Source organism: Poecilia latipinna, unplaced genomic scaffold (assembly GCF_001443285.1).
Source record: "Poecilia latipinna isolate Pla-1442-1.1 unplaced genomic scaffold, P_latipinna-1.0 Scaffold1531, whole genome shotgun sequence".
Lineage (NCBI taxonomy): Eukaryota > Metazoa > Chordata > Actinopteri > Cyprinodontiformes > Poeciliidae > Poecilia > Poecilia latipinna.
In genome coordinates this window covers 104,658-110,847 of record NW_015114147.1, presented here as the reverse complement: position 1 = coordinate 110,847, position 6,190 = coordinate 104,658, and positions in this window count along the sequence as shown.

Genomic DNA, 6,190 nt, shown 5'->3' with positions numbered 1-6,190 from the left:
TACAGAAACCTTGAGGTTTCTAGTGGAATCCGTGTTTGGACAAATTAGAATTATTTTTGAATCTGGTATTAAAGCATTATCAGGAAACTGGTTATTATAATTGATAGAAGGTGAAATAGGGCTTCCTTCATTCCAAAAGAGTTAGAGAAAGGTGGCAGGCCTGTCTACCTTTCCCATTTTGCACCAAGCAGGGGATTATTTTTCAATTTTCAATGGAGATAAAGATACATTTTATTACTGTATGGACAGTATCTGATGCTTATTTATTGCGGAGGCGATATAAACTCAACTGCTGAGGAGGTTGGTACTACAGGAAACAGCCTTCTTTGAGATCAATGCTCAGTAGTAGAACAGTTTACTAAGACCAAACTTAGAGGAAACAGCCTCTGTACATTAGCGTTCAGCCTTTGGTTAACAGGATGGAGTCTTGTCAGCTGCATGTACACCCAAAACATCGACACATGTGTGGTGCCTTGCTGAGATAAAGGGGAAAGTAAGTTATAAAGGAAGTGGAGGAGACTTTTGCTACTAAGTGGCCAGACGGTTACTATGGAGACCCCAGACACAGGCTGGTGGAGACATTTGGTCGACTTTGCAGTCACTCTAATTGCTCTGGATATTTTCCACAAATGCCAGCTTCCATAAAGGTGATGCAAGAAAATCAAGTTTGTGTAAATTTGCAGGGACAAAAGTTTAACAGATCATTGAATCGCAGTCGGTGCTATAAAATACAGTCAAGACAAGCTTATCTAAAATATTCAGCCATTAAAGATATCTGCACTTACATAAAATTTATTGGTTGAAGTGCACTTGTGAAATTGTCTTTGGTTTCTGCACTCCGTTCTCTGCGTGTGATTTGGACGCACTTAAAAAAAATTACCTGTCAAACTGGAAGAACGTTATGCTTTTTGAGCCAGCCTCAAAAATCTCCACTCACACTGAAAAGATGCTGACCTTCCAGCAACGTGAATAATAAGTTCTGACAAGGTTGTACTTTCAAAACTTTAAAGCTTTTAGGCTTAATTAAGAGGCTATGAGCCAGCAGGCATATTAAATTGATCTGTTTTTTTGTTTTTTTTGTTTTAACAGGGCAAAGTACAAAGGTCAGCTCCGATAAAAGGCAGATCAGCACCGGAGCCTCATTGGCACGCTGCAATACAAATCAGACGTGGAAGCGTAATCGCTTTATTTCACAAGAAGCACATTAGCATTTGCTGATTAGCGGTCGTCTCATCAAACTGCACCACTTCTGCAGACCTGTTGCTACTGGCAACGGCAGGATGTTGGCGAAGGTAATATTGCCAGTCTTTTATAAATAATGGATTTGGCTGCAGCTTAGCTTCAGCAGGCCAAGTGTGACTCACCACAGCCATTCAGCCATCTCACTCATCCCTGTGTCCATTAACTCAATGAGGTTCTATATAAGCAGATCCTGAATGCTGACACCGTCTGCTGCGAGATCACCGGAGAAAACTCTGGAAAGTCCAAAAATCTTACATCATCATCATCATCATCAGAAGTCTTCAATCAGTTCACTCTGTCTCATTTATTCAACTCAACCATTTTATAGTGGTTTGCTACTATACTATGACCAGTTTAGATGAAAGGCCACCTTCATTTTATTGTTTGTTTTTTTGTCTCTGTTGGCTGAAGGCAAATCCATTGTTTTAATATAAAAATGTTATATAGTGGGCTTTTTTTTTTCTGAAGTGTGTTGTAAATAAAAGAATAAATTAAACTAGTTTGAGTTAGAATTACACTCAGTGTTTTTTCCAGAAAAGTTTAATACCGTTTTAGATTTTATTACATAGTATTTCCAAGTTAAAAATGTGAAGTCAGAACAAAAATGTGCATTGCATGTAACCAAAACCTGACTCATTTTAAAGCTTGAATTGTCTTATTTTGAATGCTGAATCTTGTTGCGAATAAACATCTACAAATTCTTGTTTATTAGTTCAAATTAGATCTATTTTAAAGTGACCATGGGAATTATCCTAAATTCAAGCCATATAGTCTAACTGGTAACACTTTATTTGAAGGGGGTGAATAAGACTGACATGACACTGTCATAAACATGACATAACTCCTGTCATGAACATGAAAAAGCCTTCATGAATATTTATGACTGTTGTCATAAAATGTCATTCGGTAAATTATGACACTTTTAATACAAAGTTGACATTATTCAAAATGTCTTTGTTATGACAACTTGACATTAACCAGGAAATCATTACTGTTTAAACTTTACCTTTAATAACATAAAGTTACCTAATTTTTAAAGTGCAATCATTAATACTTTTATAACAAATTTATATCAATAATGATTTCTTGGTTAATGTCAAGTTGTCATAACAAAGACATTTTGAATAATGTCAACTTTGTATTAAACTGTCATAATTTACCGAATGACGCTTTATGACAACAGTCATAGATATTCATGAAGGCTTATTCATGTTCATGACAGGAGTTATGTCATGTTTATGACAGTGTCATGTCAGTCTTATTCACCCCCCTTCAAATAAAGTGTTACCGTTTAACTTATCACACAATCCATGTATTATTAAATCTTTTTTTCTTTGTTTTATCCCTTCTAGGATTACTACTTGCTGTACTTTAATATCAGCACATCCACATTCTCCATGTTGGCAGTGTACCACAGCTACACTGGTGTGGCTCACCAGGTGTTGTCTTCATCCAGTGAGACGATAAAATTTTACTTGGATCTTGCTGTGTTGGAACACAGATAAATATGTGAGCTTTGAACTATGCCCCAAATAAAAACAAGTCACCGTGTGTAACACCAGGCTAAATATCGCAGTGAGGTTTATTATGCCTAAAAATAGCTAAAGAAAACATTTTTTTATGATTTTCCTGACAATTAAGCATCGCCGGGCTTCTCATGTTTCAATGTTCAAAACAAATGAAAACCCCCAACGTCAAACTCTCCATCTTTTCAGTTTTATTTGTGCAAAGCATAGATTTACAGTCATTTCAGTGCTGCTGCAGTTTAACAAAAACGTTTCCGATTACAGAGCGAGTTGCTGTGAGTACATACGCATTCAGCTATAGCTGCATAGATAACAAAGGTGAGTAAAAGCACAGAATATTTGTGGTCATCATCAAAGGACAGAACAACACCGTAATGTGCAGAGCAGCGAAAGAGGTATTTGCCCTCTTGCAGATTTCTTTTGATTTGTTTTCAGATGAAGAAGAACTGACTTTATTACCAGACAATGACAGCCTGAATATAAAAAAAAGACAACCTGTTGTTAGGTTTAACATATTTTAGACGTGTCTCTCTTCCAGAACGCCTTACTTAAATGTTTGCATGACCTTCACTCCTGCTATCTAGTGTTGCTGCAGCCTGTTAATCACCCACTTATTTAAGTCAGGTGTGTGGAAGAAGGGAAACACCTAAAACATGCTGGGCAGTGGCCCCTGAGGACCCAAATAGAGAAACACTGGGTTAAGGGGACAATTCCTTCTTCGGTTGACTCCGATACTTTTTCACAAATAACTGAAATCAACTACTTTTTTTTATTTTTCCATGTTATGAGAAAAAAAGTTTGCTTTTTGTTATGAAAACCAGCAAAAATAGAAGAAATCTGTAAGGGGACAATACTTTTCCACAGCACTGTGCACCAGCAATGATGACAGGATAAAATGTTTTTCATTATTTGTCTTTGAATATTTTTTTCTACTTGTCATTTGTTAGAGAATATTACATTAAATATATACAGAGTGGGTGTGTTTGTTCAGCGACCAGAGTCTAGTTACAGTTTGACTGAGAGAACCATTAAAAGCCAGCCTTTGGGTCTCAAGGTTCAACGTGTGTGTGATCCCACTTTTAAAAATAAAAACATGAATGGAATGTAGCGTTTTACTCATCAAGATGTTTTTTGTTTCTTTTAAATAAACAATGACATTACAAGAGGAACAAAGGAATAAAAGGCAACGTCCAAAACAAAATAATAATTCGGGTTAGCTTAAAGGAAATCCCACAAGTGATACAGACAGTAAAGATGTACCAGTAACTTAAAAAAAAAAAAAAAAAAGAAAGAAAAAGAAAATTAAATATCTGTCCAGTACAACCCCTTGCACATTCTGACGGTGGACATCAAGTATGATCTATCAAAATAAAAATAAATCTACATATTAAAAACATTAAAAAGTAAATATAAATACACAAGCAAAAGTACAACTAACATTTAAATAACTCCAAAGTCACAGTTCAGAAACCCTGCTTTTTTTTTTTTTTTTCCTTTCTTCTTCTTCTTCTTTCATAACGTTTTCAAAAGTGCCACAATCGATGTTCAAATCTAGTTGTTAGCTTCAGGTGTAGTGATCAGTTGTTGTTATGCTTCACAGTGCTTAAAGGTTTTGAATACAATCACTGCAGCTTTTATATAGCTCGCCTTTTTCATGATGCCCACCAAAGTATTCACATATGATCAGATGAAGGAGACGGATAAGGCAAAATGTACACAGCTTAGATTAGCTAAGTTTCTCTGACAATGGGCCAGAAATTAGAAACCAAGCAGAAAATGACAGACTAAGTAAATATTTAAATCTTGCATACACCAAGTTTGATGTATTTATTTTCACAGCATGCCTGGTGGATTAATGGCATTGGACTTTAAACTAGCATTAGCAACTGTTAGCATGTGCCAAATAAGGAACTGTTCACAAAGTGGGTAAAAGTGTTAAAATGTAAAAAATGGAGTCTGCTAACTTTCCATAGGGAATATTCTGAGTTAGTATAGAGGTATAACAGAATAAAAACAGTGCTGCAGTGTGTCTCAACATTCAAGATAGGCTAATTATCTTTGTCATGATTAGCTTTTCCTTATCCTTTATTAAAAAGTCCAATTTAAAAAGCAGTCATCTTTAAGTCGAAGAAAATTTTAGCTTTTATTCATTTAAAGGCTTTAAATAGGGAATTGCTGTGAGGGTTTTCCTGATTTTATAAAGCACAATATGTGGATTTTTGGATATATTTATTCAGTTTATGAAAAACTAAAAAGTAGCTGTTCAGCCCTTTTCCTGATTAATCTGAAGTAGGCCGAGTTTAGGAAACAGTCCAGTTTAAATTCTGTACTCAATCCAGGACAAAAAAAAATTGCAGAAATTTCCATTTTTGATTTTTTTTTAAAATACGCCTGCAGATATTGATGACTTAAAAAGCGAAATACTTATGGTTATAATATTAATTTCACAATATGATATGACAAATCAAAAATAAAAAAATGTCATTTCAACATGAAGTAATATAGAAATCCCGTTCATTATTATTTGAAAAAAAACAAAAAAAACAAACTAAATCACATTTTTTATCCATTAAAAAACAAAATACGGAAATTAAGAATGGAAACAAACTTCAACAATGTAGGAACCACGTTAAAGGGAAGCCCAGTGTGCCGATTAAACAGAGGGTATGAAAAACTACTAAACACAAGAAACTAAATACTGCATTTAACTATAATTGGTGTTTGGAGTCTATTGATTTAGTGCAGTGATTATATTTCTCCGGTTTCGACATCCGGATCCATGTATATTACTCAACAGCGTAATAGTTGAGAGACCGTTTGCCCTTTTCTGTGTTCATTTCTGCCACTAAATGCAGTACGATTTTTACCACGACTGAAAGCACAGGTTATAATACGAGATTGAATTTTTAACATGACCTAGGTCTCTAAATTGTAGAACTCTGTCAGCTACCTCTTTTTCACAGTAATTATTTACAACTTTTACTTTAGTGGGTTTGTGCAAAACAGATTCGCTTTGATGCCTCGACTGCCAGTGTCATTACTCTGGATGAAGAGCAGAATGAAGAGGCAGCGTGGTACCAGGCACTTGTGTCAACACACGAGTGACCAATCACCAAGAATCCATTATTAGAAAGAAAGAAGCAGCGCTCTATGTAAAGCTGTCTCTACAATTGTCAATGTGGTGTTTAGCAGCAATGTTCATAATAAACATGCTAAGGTATTTGGCTCAGTAAATTGTACAGAGATGTGTATCTATTGGTCACTTAAATAAAATAAAACACTTTTAAACACTCCATACTTCTGCTTTAACAAAATATAAAGCCCAGCTGTCAGTACGATTAGTAAGGATGTCACAAAGACTCGGGCATAAGCAAAACTGACACACCTGACGATTTTGCGCATTCGAATATCATCTGGAGGAA